This window comes from Macrobrachium nipponense, chromosome 47 (assembly GCF_015104395.2).
Source record: "Macrobrachium nipponense isolate FS-2020 chromosome 47, ASM1510439v2, whole genome shotgun sequence".
Lineage (NCBI taxonomy): Eukaryota > Metazoa > Arthropoda > Malacostraca > Decapoda > Palaemonidae > Macrobrachium > Macrobrachium nipponense.
This window is the reverse complement of record NC_087222.1, coordinates 14,619,184-14,636,131: the sequence shown is the minus strand read 5'-3', so window position 1 is coordinate 14,636,131 and position 16,948 is coordinate 14,619,184. Positions and strand designations below refer to the sequence as shown.

General features: G+C 47.1%; 1 protein-coding gene and 1 long non-coding RNA gene across 2 annotated transcripts in view; one reads left to right on the top strand and one right to left on the bottom strand.

The window, feature by feature from the left end:
• The window catches only part of LOC135204722 (gastrula zinc finger protein XlCGF8.2DB-like), a 320,344-nt gene that overhangs the window by 85,614 nt on the left and 217,782 nt on the right, over nucleotides 1–16,948 (top strand). The window lies entirely within an intron of this gene.
• The window catches only part of LOC135204725 (uncharacterized), a 176,469-nt gene that overhangs the window by 11,193 nt on the left and 148,328 nt on the right, over nucleotides 1–16,948 (bottom strand). The window lies entirely within an intron of this gene.

Genomic DNA, 16,948 nt, shown 5'->3' with positions numbered 1-16,948 from the left:
GTACACAGAAGCAAAAAAATCTTCGTCTTTGGTTTCGTAACTTGAATTTTTCATACATAGGGACTTACGTATGTAGCGGTTCCACTGTACTTATGCATATAGTACTTATGCATATAGTACATTCATGTCAACTGAAGATAAATTGATCAGTTTGACAGACCTACCTTAAGAAAGTGACATTTAAGTAAATGGCACCTGTGGGTTTTTATCTCATTTCTTCTCATATGTTTATGCTAAAATCTGAAAAACCGTAACCATTCTTTAATATCATGGCTATGTGTTTTGCATAAATTGTTAATTCATAAATGTGTAGGTTTGTGAAATGTTCTAGATTCTAATAACATAACACTCACAGCACCAATGAAGAGAAACAAGCTGCTGCTTTTCCATGAGGAGAAAACTCAAAAGAGAATTGCACTGAAGAGCAAAGTACAACATATTAAGTCTAGGAGGAGAAAGGGAGGAGGCAGTAGAAAATGAGACTGACGAGGATGAAGACGATGAACCCTTCCTATGGAAATTGATTCTTTAGGAGATGACACCAGGACTGCACAAAGACCGTAACATGGGAAAGGAGGGTGTTATGTCATGGTAAAGAACCGATCTGATCAAGGACATAGAGTTCATTTGGCTGATTCGGACAGGCCGAGCCGAGTTGAGTAAGTTGAGCAGATCACAACCACATAATTATGAGTGGTAATTGTCAGCAGAGAACTATCACCTCCCCCCAATAGACTATTCTCCTTTGAGGCCGAATCCCCAAGAAGAAGAATTGAGGGATTCACAGGCAGCTGAACCGCCAGTCTTAACAATAAGATCTCTGAGGAAAAAGGATACACTATTCTTTGACATAGGTCTCTTGACATTTCGGGTGAAACAAACAGAAGATGTGGACGACCCTGAATGTCCTTCGTGCGATGTAAATAGCATGAGAACACCCTAACAGGGCAAAGAACTAATTCCTCATTCAAATTACTGACAAAGTCGACCAGCGACTTCAGAATGAAAAGACCTGGGAATGGGATTCTCAGACGATTTAGTCTTTGCGACAAATTAGGGAAGGTATGACAAAATCATGTCTTGTCCAGATCTGGCAACCAGAAAATAGTGCTTGCAATTCATGCACCCTCTTGGCTGTTGCCAGCAAGATAAGGAAAAATGTCTTAGAAGAGTGGTCCCTAAAATCGGCCATATTCAGATGCGGAGGGAACCTTAAGGCTTGAAGGACTTTATTAACGTCCCATGTCGGAGGAGAACATTTTGGACTGGGTTGAGATGGGAAAATATCGAATTGAGTCTCTAATGACATAAGAAGAGATTTCAGGGAGCCTCGCTTTAAAAACATACAAAAGCATCGACCTATAACCCTCAATGCACGAAGGTGACAGGCCCCTGTCATGATATAAATGAACTAAAATCTCTGCTATATTTGTTAGGGAAGTACTTGAAATTGAATGCCCTTGAGACCTACACCAATGTCTGAAAACCGACCATTTTTTACCCTGATAATTTACTCTAGTTGATTGCCGTCTGGCAAGAGCCAACTATCGAGCCACTCTGGAGGAGAACCCTTCAAGCTTGGAGAATCTCCTGACAGTCTCCAGGCATGAAGATGAAGCATGTGGAGCCTCTGATGGAACCAATGAAAATGAGCTTGTCGGAGAAGATCTGGTCTCTCTGTCAGACGAATGGGAGGCTCCACCAGCGCTTCCAGTAGGTCGGGAAACCACTCCTTCTGTGGCCAGAAGGGGGCGATCAAGGTGAGATCCAGATGATTGGTTGTTTGCCCTCACTTTGTTTGTTAGGACTGCCCTCACCAGAGTGAACAGAGAAAATGCCTATGCTTGAAGGCCCTCCCAGTCCTGCAAAAGAGCATCTGTCCTGGCACTCCGAGGAGTCTGGTAAGGGGAGAAGAAGATCTGGCACCGAAAATTCAGTAAGGTCTCAAACAGATCGACTGTGACAGGCCACTTCTTTCTGAGGCTGTCGAAGACTTCCTGGCATAGTGTCCACTCCAACCCTTGAACTTCGTTCGGTCTCAACAATGCATCTGTTAAGACAATGTGATGGCCCAGGATAAACTGAGGGACCAACGTAATCCTCCTGTCTTCTGCCCAACACAGGATTGATCGGGCTTCTTGAGTGAGAAGGTCCGACTGTGTGCCACCTTGGTTTCTTAAGTACGAGACTGCTGTGGTGTTGTTTTTCGATGAAGATCGCTACAACCAACTCCAACAGCTGAACCAGAAATGAAAGAAGCCTAGGTACACTGCCCTTAGTGCCCTCCAATTTATTGACATGATCCTCTCTTCCTCTGACAGCTTCAGAGCCCAGGTGCGCACCCCTACCTTGATCCAAGGCGTCTGATCAAAACATTAGGTCCGGCAGAACTGAAAGAAGAGACGTCCCTGACTTGAGGCAGTGAACTTGCATCCACCAACAGAGATCCTTCCGACATTGTGGAGAGGAGATGACTATTGTGTCCTCGGACATGAAATCCCATCACCGGCGAAGTGACAACTGAAAGGACCTCATTCTAAGACTACCTCTGGGAACCAGTTGGATGAGGGATGACAAATGGCCCAAGAGAGTCCTACCAAAGAGAAACTGACTGCATTATGGAGGACAGAAATTCTTCAGCCAAACTTAGAAGCCTGTCTATCCGTTTCTGAGAGAGAGAAGCCCTCAAAATCTGGGAATTCAAAACAATCCCCAGATAAGTCATGATCTGGCAATGGATTAGATTGGACTTGTCGCAGTTGACACGAATGCCCAACTCAATAAAAAGAGACAGAACTATCTCCCTCGACCGGAGACATTTCTCTAGAGGGTCGGCCTGGACTATCAAATCGTCCAGATACCGAAGCCATCCTTACATTTAACCAGTAGGCTGAGAGGACTGCAGGCGATTGCCAACCCACGGTGGTGATCAAGCAGCAGGTCTGGACCAGCAGTCTCCTTGCAGAGAAGTGCTGGACTGAGGATGGTAGCATCGGTCTTGGGCGTCAGGGGAGATGCTACCAGGTCGTTGCGAGCCGTTGGTCCAAGTCAAGTCCCGGTGGGAGCGACGCTCGGGTGACTGGTAGTGTCCACTAAGCAGTGAGAGCGAGCACTGTCCTCTCGACGCGCCACGGTACCAGTGGTGACCGGGGGGACCTCTTCCCAGCCTCACCACGTAAATAGTCTGGTGGGAACGTCACGTCAACCCTGGGTACCGGACGATCGCTGTGCGAGCAATTGCCAGTCTGGCAAGAGTCACCTGAGTGACTCTTACCATCCTCCCCCTCTGTGCCTGGGTCCTGACAGTGAGCATACTCAGCAGTCTGGACCTTGGTGCACAGTCACCCATAGGTGACATGTACACTCGGTGACGCTCACAAGCGAGCAGCAGAGATGTTTCCTGGTCCGGAGGTGGAACCTCTGGAGCCGGAGGAGGTACCAGCAGTGGCTGGTACCTCCACAGTCCCCGTCTTCTTCCCTGAGGAAGGAGAGACGGGCCCTGTTCCCGGAGGAACGGGAGGACCAGCGGAAGACCCACCTGTCTCATTGGAGCAAGACAGACCCTTAGAAATCCCTGTGCGAGACTTCTTAGGGGGGAGACCACGTTCTCTTCTACACCAAAGAGCCTTAGAAGTCGAAGGGGTGGAGACATGAACATATGATGATCTTGATGAGGAGGATGACGACACTTGATGAGCTCTCTTCCTCTTTGATACCTCCAAAATCTGCCAGACTCCTACCACAGGAATAGATAAACATCACAGGGCAGAAGTGAAAGCTTCCTCCAGTGACATAACTCCAGAGTAGTAGTGGTAAATGAACATGATTACCAGCAGTGGATCAGTACACACACTTGAGGATCGGTATCACAACATGTTATGAGTCACAGGTACAAGCAATACGAAGAGCTATCCAACCAACTCTGCTGTAAACAACACAATCACACTGTTAGTCTGTAAAATAAAGAAAAAATTATCAAAGTAATAAGGATACTCCTCTCGCATCCAAGGACACCGTCCCTCCTCCGAGGTGAGAGGAGATCCCCCAAAACCACCAACACTCTTCTACCTTCGTCCGATAGTAAGTGAAAGGATGAAGGAGAAGAGAAATTACCATAAAAACAAAACAAGGACAAACCTCTGAAGTTCCCCTCGGTAATTCCCAAGCGTAAGCGTAATTTTCGGATGAATACATGTCTCATTACAGGATCAATATCACTCACGTTAAATACATGTCTCGTCTTCACGTTAAATATATATCTCGAAAGAATGTAAATAATATGTTGGCATACCTTTGCCACTGACTCCTAACCCAAAGTAGAAAGGCGACTATAAAGGCTATCACAACAGTGGGTTTGTATATTAATTGAATTTAATATTAATATCAAACACAGTATATACATATCTATTTAAAAAACAAAAATAAACCGGAAAGATGCCACCGGGTAAAAATGATCAACGACCAGTCAGCAAGAGCTCACAAACACACGTCTTCATTGGAAGGCAGCCAAAAGCAAAGTGGTGTGTTTACATCCAGGCAGGCTAGCCTACCCGCCTGCCACACGGTAGTTACTGCCTAACCACCTTGTTCAAGAATTTAACAGCCGCAATTCCAGCTACGCTGAAAGTATTTTCTTATGTAAAGGACCGAGGGTTTGTATATCGTGCAGGAACAAACCTAACTCCATAACTGTACTAGCAAGAACATCAAACTTTTTTTGAACCTAGATTCGAGGCTGGCAATAGCGTAGGGAGAAACTACACAGGAAGCTGGTAAAGGAGTTAAAGGAGTAGAAGAAGGACTCAAGATTTGAAACATGGCTTGAGGAGGAGGAGAAGGAGAGACAGGACAAACTGGATCTGCAGACAATGCAGAAGAGGCTACGCTCTTAGAGCTGCCTTCCTCGTCCTATCCTTTATTAGTTTATGAGAATGTGCTAGAAAAACCTTCCACTGATTGTCACTAGAATCTTTACATTTGTCACAAGCCGATTCACGGGTACACTCAGACCCAATACCTCTACATTTAATGCACTTTGAGTGTGGATCGTAAATAGGCTTAACCTTGCACCCTCTGGCACAAAACCTAACACCTGACGGGCTAGAATCTGACATGATGGCCTGAATGCCACAACTAAATGCAGTTAAGCTAACTAAAATGAAAGCAAACAACTAGCAAAACACGAAGTTGAGTGCTTCACCAAAATACGACAGTCAAAAACCATCCAGTGATTGATAAAATGTCTGGACCAACCTATGAAGTTAACCAGAAACCGGCAGAGAATTAACTGACTACACCTGGTCTGTTGTACCTGTTCCTCCCTCGACTGGTGGGAGATGACATCACCTACATCAGTGATGGCGGCACCACTACGAAAGTTTGAATCTTTTGTCTGCCATGTAGCAAAGCTACAGCTATATAATTGTTCGGTATGTGTGCAATAAAATTCACAGATTCCATTAGCTATTTTCGTCCTATTTCATAATAATATGAGATTTGCATATTTATCTTTAATTGACATGAAAACAACAGTAAAATGTGTTCTCTCATGACCAGTATTTTTTAAAATACTTTTTTCTCCACTATTATTTGCAGTCGACTTTCATCCATGTTCCTGATGGACGATAATTTATAGTCAATAGCAGTGTGAACATTTTTTTTCATCAGCTTCTGCTGCAACTGCATCATAAATTTAACAGTACTATGTTTCCTTGCCAATAATTTCTTGATATCAAATAAAGGGATAATGCAAAAATATTTGCTCTACTTAATCAACGTCATTTGTAACATATCTACAGTAATTTTTTACTATAAAATAATAGTTGAAATGCAAGAAATACAATGTTATTATCAGATTTGGTCGGTTGTTGTAGCAAAGCAATTGTTTTCATTCAGTTGTCTATGGCTGTAGCATTTAAACAACGATTACAGTCAACTCACCGTATTCACAGACTCCGGATTCGCAGACTCGCGTATTCACAGATTTCTCTCTGGAACATATACCCCCATTATTCGTGGTATTTTTCTGAGAAATATCCAGCAAGAGGAGCCACGTGCACGATGAGATGGAGAGACTGCTTCTTGTCTAGATAAAAGACAAAGAAATTGCTGGCAATACGAAAACGGAGACGGCAATCTGCCACAAGGCCAGAGCTATTTTCGTCGATTTGATTGCCCAGGCCGAAGACGACGGAGGAGAAGGGACATCGACACCAACCCCAGACTTCAAGGCTTCTCATGGGTGGTTCGAAAAATTCTGTAAACGGACTGGCATCCATTCGGTGGTGTGGCATGGGGAGGCGGCCAGCTCGGGCACGAAAGCGGCCGATGCCTTTATTAAGATGTTCGACGAAATAACGATCAACGAAGGCTATAATTCTCAGCAAGTCTTCAACTGTGATGAGACTGGCCTTTTTTTGGAAAAAAATACCTCGTCGGACATACATCATGCAGGAAGAGAAGAAGCTACCTGGGCATGGACCTATGAAGGACAGGCTTATGCTAGCACTTTGTTCCAACACCAGTGGGGATTACAAGGTGAAACCCCTACTTGTGTATCATTCGGAGACTCCTCGAGCCTTCAAGGCCCACAAAGTGCTTAAGGAGAAGCTTCCAGGCGAAAGCCTGGGTAACGAGACTTTTGTTCACCGAGTGGGCAAATCTGTGTTTCAGCCCGACAGTGAAGAAATTCTTGGAAGAGAAGTGCCTCCCTCTGAAATGTCTGCTGGTGTTGGACAATGCCCCTGCTCACCCTACTGGCCTCGAGGAAGATATCCTAGCGGAGTATTCGTTTATCAAGGTTCTTTATCTTCCGCCTAACACCACCCCTCTCCTCCAGCCCACGGACCAGCAAGTGATATCGAACTTCAAGAAGCTGTATACAAAACATCTTTTCAAGAGATGTTTCGACATCACCGATACCACAAACCTCACCTTGCGTGAATTTTGGAAGGAGCATTTCGATGTTGTGATATGCATCCGACTCATTGACCAAGCTTGGCAGGAGGTTTCGAGGCGAACCTTGAATTCTTCGTGGAGGAAACTCTGGCCTGATGCCGTATCTGCCCAAGACTTCGAGGGATTCGATGTGGGCGAAGCTGGTGCTGCAGATTCAGGAACAGTTGACAATCCTGAAACTGTTTTGCAACCAGATCTTGACGAGATCGTTGCACTCGCAAGTCCATGGGGCTGGTCGTAGACGAGGACGACATCAATGACCTTCTCAAGGAGCACCAAGAGGAGCTTACGATGGATGACCTGAAGGAGTTGGAGGCCATGCAACATAACGTCGTTCAAGAAGAGTTCTCTAGCAGCGGCGAGGAGGACGACGACGACTCTATGACAAAGGCAGAAATTAAGAATGCTCTAGCTGCTTTTCATAAGGTGCAATTATTCTTAAAAAAGAGACACCCCAAAAAGGCTTACACAGGTCATATGCTTGCACAGTTCGATGACGTTTGCCTGAGACGTTTCAGGAACATTGTCAAAAGCAGGCAGAAGCAATCTTCCTTGGATAGTTATTTTTTAAAGAGGCCTTTAGTAGGAGTAAGCAAAAAGGAAGAACCAAGTGATACACGAAAAAACAGAAAGTTTCAAAGTGGTGAAGAAATTGAAATTTTGTAGAAAAAAAAAAAACAGTAAAGTATAAAAAAAGTAAAAAAAAAATGTAAAAATCAAAAAAAGAAAAAAAAATAATTTTAAGTTTTTTGTAAACTTAAGTGTTACAGTTTTGTTAATGTTATTCATAAAGTTTAGTTTATGTTTTCCTGACATTCTTTTATGTGTTTCGTAAAGTTAAGTGTATTATCGTTACCTGCCGTTTGCCCTTCCTCCTCATGTCACCCCACTTTCGGAGATAGCCTCACTTGAAAGGTAAGCTTCCACATTTTACCACATACGTACATATGTATGTACAGTATTTCTTGTATACCGTGTACACTAATACACTTAATTTACAGGTACATACATATTAGAACTACTAGTAACAATTAAGTTAGGTATTGAATGGTCCAAATTGTTTTAGTATTTCATTGTTTATAAGTCAATTTAGCTGTATTATGAAATTTACTGGGATGTTTTTTGAGGGCTTGGAACGGATTAGCCATTTTACATGCAAAATGCGGTTCAAGATACGAAAAACTCATGATACGAAGGCCGCCTCAGAACGGATTAATTTCGTATCCCGAGGTACTACTGTATAATCTCATGCGTGGCATATCGAATAGGTAAATACACAGTTTCATAAAAGAAATTATCAAAACGGTCTCTCAAGCACATACAGAGTAAGGAATTTGTGCTTGACAAATGTCTCACTGTTTTCATTAAAACTAAAAAGGTTTGGCTTGGTTGAGCCTTCTCAAGTGGTGTATTTATAAAATGACAATTGGTCGAAATTGCATTTTTTCCTAACTATACAAACCTGAGGTCCTTTAACAATAGGAAGGTAACTAGCGGCAGCTGGGACGGTCGTAAGCTTCGAACAAGGGGAGAACGGTAGTTAACTGCTTGTCCGATCGTGCGCGCAGCCTGCGCGCCCGAGAGGTGAAGAATCACTTTTGCTTTAGGCCCATGCAAAAAGTTGCAGAGTGAGGGGTGGCATGAGGTGGGACTATATGTAAAGGACCTCAGGTTTGTATAGTTAGGAAAAATGCAATTTTCGACAAATTGTCATTTGTTCCGATACGTAATACAAACCCTCGGTCCTTTAACAATAGGAAGACTCACTTCTTGGTGGGAGGAATCTGAGTCTTTTTGGTGAACAGACTGGTGTTCGTTCCAACCCTGGAGTGCCTCCCTGGTCGTAAGAGCAAGGGAGGGATCCAAACCTCTGTCCGATTGATCGGGGGTGTGCACCGCAGGATCAATGGTCAGACCTCTGGGCCAAGTTCTAAGAGAGAGGCAAGCGTTATCTCTTCGTACCAGCAAGCAAGAACTTGTTCCTATTTGCAAGAGACAATCATAAAATGATGGGTTTTGTCTCAAATTGGCATCCACTTCCTCCCCCTTGTTGAGGAGGAATGGTGGATATTTACTCCTATCCCTACTGAAAGGGATAGGATGGTGCTCTATTGAGTAGCTCACCTGCATCTCGTCCTTACCCAGCAGGTGACGACCGTGTCCCTCTACCCAGAGGTAGAGGAAGAAAAAAGATGGGAAGAGGAGCCAGTCACACTCTCATTCCTCATCATTCTACGTCACACCAGGACTCGATGCTGTTCAGCCTGCGAGGGTCTGGGTTAACTACACAACGTGTTGAGCAACCACCACGGTTCCCAAGGAAAAAGATCCAAGGAACTGTGGGCAATATCCCGAAGGTAGAAGGAGGTGCATGCGGTCCCGGTTTTTGGTTTGGATCCAGGCGCCTGCCTTCATTACCTGCGCCACGGAGAAGTTCTTGCGGAACGCGAGAGAATGATGAAGAGGGACGTCCACACTCATCCTGAGGGTGGTCGGACTTTTTCAGGGACAGCTCCGTCGCGCCTTCACAGGACAAAGCAGCATAGCCTTCGTATCGGAGGCGGTGAAGTCCATTAGGGAGGGTATTGTGAAGGACTCGAACCAATCGTCAGTTACCGAAGGGTTCTGAGTCTTCGCTACGAAGATCGGTACGAAATCGAGCGTCACAAATCCCCATCCCTTTGTGCTTGACTTCTCAAGAGAAGTCATGCAAGTTACCTAAGACGAAAAGAAGGGGATAGTCGTATGACCTATCCCTCTTCTCGACTTTGGTTATGTACAGTTACTCATACTGACAAGCTATTAAGACGAAAGTAATGATTGTTCTGGAAACAACCGAACTAAGTCCACAGCATAGTTCGTAACTGACTCGGGCGCTCTGACAGCTGCCGACTGACTGGTTCGGAATCAGTAGAGGCAAGTGTTCCTCCAAGCATCCGGGTAAGTCACGTGACCTTCGCCCTTTAAAGAGTTATGCTGAGAGACCAAACAAATAAAATATTTGTTAGTCACCGATGCCGTACAGCGCGGCGATGATTCTCTTAATGCATAAGCTCAAAAGGCGAAAGTCAATTGCCTTCAAAAGACCGAGGTCCCTGATGGCAAGAAAATCTCATAGACGTTGAATCTCAGCTTAAGGAGAAACAACACTATGTGACGTTGAAGACGAAGGTAGGCAATGAATGCAACCTACGTCTTCCAGTGAATCGAGAGAAGGAATCTCAAGATTCTAAAACCTGCTTACAAATGACTGAAAACGCTAACCGCCATTTCATTGCTGTCCGGTGTGCAGTGAAAGCGGGCGTTCTTCAGTAATGAAACACAGGGGAGAGCCGCCTGAAGAACTGCTTCTCATGGGCTGAACGTTTGGAAGTAGAGCTGGCAGGTGTGGGAGTAGGCGATGTCTTTCAATACATCTGCTAATCCGGGTTGAACAATGAACAATTGCACACCTCCGAATACAAGATATTTTGAGGACAAACTCAGATTCCGCAAAAATCATTCGCATTATCGAGATACGATGCAGCAAGAGACTATTACAGAATTCTGTTACCGTGCGGGTAAACAGAAAAGAGATGAGAGCGAATAGATATCTCTGTTTAAAATTCTAGCAAAACACCGAAGACGATGAATACTAGCGTCACAGCAGTAGATGGTCATTCATGTATGCGAGAATCCCCGTTAATCAGAGACTTAAGTCCGTGATTGTTGGGCAGAGATACGGTTGGTATTCAATCAAAGCAGGTGAGAAAGACATAACCAACCGTCCATCTCAAAGCGGCAGCTGGTACTGAAATGCCTCGGGCAATTCAATACGCAGTAGCTGTCTGCTGACTCGTCATCCTGAGTTGCCAAGTAATCCTTTCCACGAAGGAATGCGTTTGGCTAGAACCACCGAGCATAAAAAGATATGCTCGAGCAATTATATTTATGCGAAACGAATTTCGGTAAATATAAAAGCTTAAATGGTGTTTTTGTTACAACACCATAAGTATATAAAATTGAAACTGGAAACTCCTGGGAGGTTGCAGGCAACCCGAGTTGCAGTTCAATTAGAATACTTTTCGTCTAAGTCGCAATCCGTAGAATAAACCAGGATATGCGCCTACCCTCGGACCATTCAACTGCTTAGCAGAATCATGTCGCGAGGTTAAAATACGTAGTATATTTGTAGGATTCTGAACAAAACGATCTCCATCCTAAATTGCTTTCCTTCAAGAAAACAAATAAGGATTGGAGATCGACCACCTTCGGTCTCTATCAAAGAGAGTGAAGAAGTCTTCCTCGAAGGAAAGCTTCAATGGTGAACAGAATACTAAGACGATAGTTCAAGCCAAACTGGATATTCCCGTCCGTTCTTCTCTATTCCAGGTTGGTCGCCTATTGTGAGGATAGTCTTCTTTCAGCAGCAGTCCTTCTTTTCCTAATGCTAGAAATTCCAGGAATTCGAGCCTAGGCGAGGTTCCCTCCCGATTATCGTGTAACATATCGGGGATTCTCGTCTCGCTCACTTTGGACCGTGTCTCGCCTAAGTGTTTGGAGATCGTAAGAAACTCTAACACTCTGAATGCGCTAGAAATTCTGTAGAATTCTAAGCAGTCTGCGAAACCCCCACCGAATTCGTCAAACGATATCGGCTGGTGGTCCTCTCGATTCCCGTAGAAATCGAGAATGGGGCAGGATCCCTCCTCAACGACCGGGGCTTACGTCAGGTAGGAGGACCCAAAGGTCCCCCCCCCCCCGGTAGCGCAGTCCCCAACGTGGAATCCATACAGAGAAATCTCTGTAGGATCCCTCCCCAACCCCTTTCCCTCGTTAGCCGTAAGGAGAGAGGGAATGGGGGAGGAATTGGATACTCGCTCGCTTCCCAGTGGAACTAGCAGTTGGAGAAGAGTAGGAGCAGCCATCGCCTTGCGGCGATGGCCTCTCAGAGTCTGGGAAAACGTATCGTCAGGAGAAAACGTTTTCCCCGAGGAGGGTTACGAACTCTCACTGTAGGTAAGGGTCTGCCGCCACTGTGAACGTCGTCTGGGTGGGGCTGATCGACACCTGACAGGAGAGAGCCGATACCGTCCTCCGACTCATTCCAGTCCTCGTCGAGGTCGAAACCTCTCAGGAGGACCGAAGGAGTATTTAAATACAGGTGTCCGAAGACACGTAGAAACGCCGCTGTCGCAGTAGAGAGGAGGTGGAAGTAGCTTGATCGACGGCCAGAACTGAGAGAGCCTTCTTGTCCGGAGAAGAGAGACTCTGGTTCAAGACAGAATCGGCAAGCTCCGATCGCGGCAAACCCACCGTCGGTTTGGGTTCCCTCTCGGGCCCCAAAACGACTCGAGCAGAGACATGGGCTCTGCTGGTGGGAGCGGCGATCCTTCCCCCAGGTCGTTGTGCTGACGAATCAGTGCAATAACCTGGGCAAAGTTACTCTGAATCTCGGAAGTTACAGCGTCTTGAGGAGTAGGACCATCCAGTCCCTCCAACAAGAGCAGCTCCCAAGACCCTCCTCCTTCAGAAGAAGGACCAGCAACAGATCCCTGACGGTTGCCTCCAATCACTTGCGCGTACGTCCTGGCTGGTCCTAAGACCATACCTGGCACGTGCGGCGTCGTGACGGGATCGTGAGCGGCGCATCTCTCACGATCACTCCTATATACCTCGCTCTTCCTGGCGTATGCCGAGGAAGTTGAAGGTACAGGACGGGAGGACAGCAACCTGACCACTACCAACCCGCAACCCCCCCCCCCCTGACGGTCCGGCCTCCAATCACTTGCGCGTAACGTCCTGGTATTGGTCCATCAAGACCATACGTGGCACGTGCGGCGTCGTGATGGGATCGTGAGCGGCGCACCTCTCACGATCACTCCTAGCTACCTCACTCTTCCCGGTGTAGCCCGAGGAAGTTGAAGGTAGTGGAGAGACACCTGACCGACGCCCCCCCCCACCCCCCCCCCCCCCCCTCGCTGGCAGGACCAGCGTACGTGGGGGGCTGCAGCCGATCACCAACCCGCGGTGGGGATCGATCTGCAGGCCTGGCCGTGCCGCTCACCCTGTGGCGAGCGGCTCGACTGAGCACGTCGACCCCGGTCCCGTTGCGTCAGACGAGCTGCTGCTGGTCATCGTATCCGCCCGGTCCCTGTGGGAGCGGCGGTCAGGTGACCTGCAGAGACTCACCTTTCGCGGTGAGACCGGTGAGCGTTCCCTCGCAGGCACGATCCAAACCGCTGGGTACCAGCCGAGGCTGGTAACCGTCGGTCGAGGGGACCTGGGGGACCTCTTCCCAGCCTCAACCCGTGGCCGGTCAGAGACCGTCACGTCCACCCGAGGTACCGGCTGGTCGCTGCGAGAGCGGCCGCTGGCCTGGCGAGAGTCCACCTGAGCGGCTCTCGACAGTCTTCTGCTCCGTGCCTCGGTCATGACGCTGAGCGAACTCAGGCGTCTTTAACTTTGGCTGCACGGTCACACGAAGGAGACCGTACACTCGGAACTTCTCGCGGACGAGAAACCGAGTCGGTACCTGGCTTAGCAGCAGAGCTGCCAAGACCAGGCGAGGGTGTACCAGCGGTAGCCAGCACACCCTTGGTCCCCGTCTTCTTCTTCTTCTCAGAAGGGGAGAGCGGGCCCCGTTCCCGAAGGAACAGGAGGACCAGCGAAGAAACCCCCCCGTCACACCGGAGTGTGACGAGCCCTTCGAAGTTCCCGAAGGAGTCTTCTAGGGGGAGGGGGAAAACCCGGTTACCAGCTGGTCGCTGCGAGAGCGGCCGCTGGGCCTGGCGAGAGTCACCTGAGCGGTTCTCGCCAGCCTTCTGCTCCGTGCCGTGGTCTTGGCGCCGAGCGAACTCTGGCGCCGAAACTTTGGCTGCACGGTCTCCCGAGGGAGAGCGTACACTCGGGATATCCCGCGAACGAGAGACCGAGCCGGAACCTGGCGTAGCGGCATCGCCGCTAGCACCAGGCGAGGAAGTACCAGAGCCTAACGATAATCCTCTGGTCCCCGGTCTATCTCCTTCCTTACGGAAGGGGAGAAAAACGGGCCCGCTCCCGAAGGGGGGAGCAGGAGGACAGCAGAAGGACCGTGGGAGGGCCCTTAGAAGTTCCCGAAGGAGACTTCTTAGGGGGGGAGAGGCAGCCTTCTTCTTCTTCGGCTTATGGGCCTTAGAAGTCGAAGGGGAAGAGACAGCAGCAGACGAAGACGAAGATGACACCTTCCTCTTCTTCGTCAGCTCACGCAGGACAGTCGTCAGGTCCTCCATCCAGGCCGGAGTCGGCCTATTGCCGAAGCAACACGGCCCGACTGCACCTGTCCGGAAGGACTTGGGACTGGGGAAGACACACCATGGGCAGGACCAGCATGGACAGGCGCAGGAACCAGGAGCGACAGGAACAGCAACCAGCTCAGGAGCGGCAGGAACAGCGGCAGCGGTAAACACAGAAGGGACAGCCAAGCCAGTAGCGGGAACCACATCAGCGACAGGTACGGCAGGCCCAGCCATCGCCTCGTAGAATCATCGGCAGCCAGCGGGAAGCTGGTACTGGCGGCCGGTCCAGGGGCGAGCTGCTGGAACAGCGGAAGTCTGGGGCAGGCAACACGAAGAAAAAAAAAACACAGGCGGCGGCGGCATACCCCTCCTCGGTACGGCGGCGACCGGCCCTAGAAGCGGCAGACGGCGTCACCGACACAGCATGGGGAGTGTAGACCAGCGGGGGGAGAGCAGCATAAGCGGCCGTGAAGGTTGTAGTGGAGACCGCTCCAAGGTCACCGCCCCAGACCTCGCTAGACGCTGCAGCAGATCGTGGATGCTAGGCACACCCTGCAGCCGCAGTGGCCCATACCTGTCCAAGGTCGTCTCCCACGGATGTAGCACCTGCGGTAGCACAGACAGATTAGTAAGAGGGGTTCCCACCCTCACGCACGGGTGGAGACATGCCCCACCCCGAACGGAAGGAAGACCCCAATACAAAATACGAGGAAGCTGAGCGGGGGGCAGGAAAGAAGACGAAGAATCGGATACCAAGGGAGTCACGGGAGAGCTTTCCGACGACTTCCTGGCAGACCTTCGCTTCCCCTACCCCCTGCACAGCAGTGAAAAGTAATATGAAAATGGAAACAGAAATACTGCACTTGCGATTCACTTCATAGAACTTAAAGGGAAAGGGGAAAAGATCAATTCCCGGGTAAGAGCGGAAACTTGATCCATAATAATATGATGCTATCATAATTATAAATGAAAATGAACAATATTGCACTTGCGATTTCACTTTCACAGCAATAAATCGTAAGGATTAATTCCCGGGTAGAGTGGGAATTGATCCAAAATTAAATTTGATGCAATTAATAAATGAAAATGAAAAGAAAACTGCATTGCGAATCCACTTTCATTGCATTCTATTCATACAAAATAAGAGGCTCGTGCCGAGCGCAATCAAGCTCTCGGCAACGAACGCACAGGGCAAAAATATAATGAAAAAGAGTACTTACATCTTTCAATTACACACTTTCGCCCAAAATACATGACTCGGCGTGAGTGCGCCCGCCCCTCGGCACCGAGACATAATTAAATTCAATTTCATGAAAAGAGCGGAAATCGCCGCCTCTACGGCGATAGCTCCATGTTGATTCATAATTAAGTAATGAAAATGACAACAGTGTACTTACAGTTTCATTTTCAAGATCAAACAAAAAACATTAGTAGAAAACACAATATAAACAAAGCATACGACGATGAAACGGGCAGAGAGCGATGACGAACACCGTCCTTCACACCCGCGGCCGAAAGCAAAAGTGATTCTTCACTCTCGGGCGCGCGCGGGCGCGCCACACGATCCGGACAAGCAGTTAAACTACCGTCTCCCCTTGTTCGAAGCTTACGACCGTCCCAGCTGCCGCTAGTTACCTTCCTATTGTTAAAGGACCGAGGGTTTGTATTACGTATCGGAACAAATATATATATTATTGTTCCAAGGTCCATATAAAAACAAATTTGACTTCGCATATTCACATTACTAACAAAGGGTATATGGCATAATTTTTGCTGCCTTGAAGTTGTAAACAATATGTGGCACGTCGCTGGTGGCGGTGGAATGATCTAATGGCTGCTGATTTAAAATCAAGCCAAACCACAGGAGTTTCTGGAACATAGAATGCCGGTTTTAAGAGGATCAACTGTATTAATAAATTACTTAATTATATCGTATGTGTAGTATACAGTATACTGTAGGCTAGGTTACTTTATTCGTATATATACGATATATGTACCATGAAAACATCATCGTATACACGAGGCTAACTTGTTAAATGTTATTCAATTTCTCTATGTACTGAATTATCATAAGCCAATGTGCATTGAAAAAAATTCAACCTAGAGAACTTAGCTGACATTAATAATTATTATATTACTATGTCATACATGTATAAAGTATGCTGTGTAGTGTAGGCTAGGCGACCCTATATGTAAAGATAGTACTGATTACCCTAGTGTAGGCTAGGCTAGTATAATTTTCTTACAGTAAATTAACATGGGCCAACTTACGTCCAAATTGATTTACGACCAGTTGGTCGGAATGAATTGCAGTCGTAAGTTGCCAACTACCTGTTTAAACATTTTTAGTGAGTTTTTCTTGCGTTTTAACTGGCAAAAATAGGCAGCTTTAAGTATTTTATTTATAAGGGTTTCAACTATTCACAGGTTCTAGCTATTTGCAGGGAGTCTGGTACCCGTACCCAGCAAATATGTGGGGAATACTGTATGACATTACTAACAATACGTTTATCATTCTCCTTTACTTTTTTAACTCATTTAACCAGAAGATATGATAAATAAAGACATGGAGCAAACATTAGCAGTCTGAAAAAGGAGAATTTTTTCTCTCTCTCTCTTATTCTAGGCCAAGATTTACCAGTAAGTTTATGAAATCTAACATTAAAAATTTGTAGAACTACCATGCAGTAGGTGAAGCATACCAGGTTGATAACCTCCTCAGGCAGGGGTCTTTA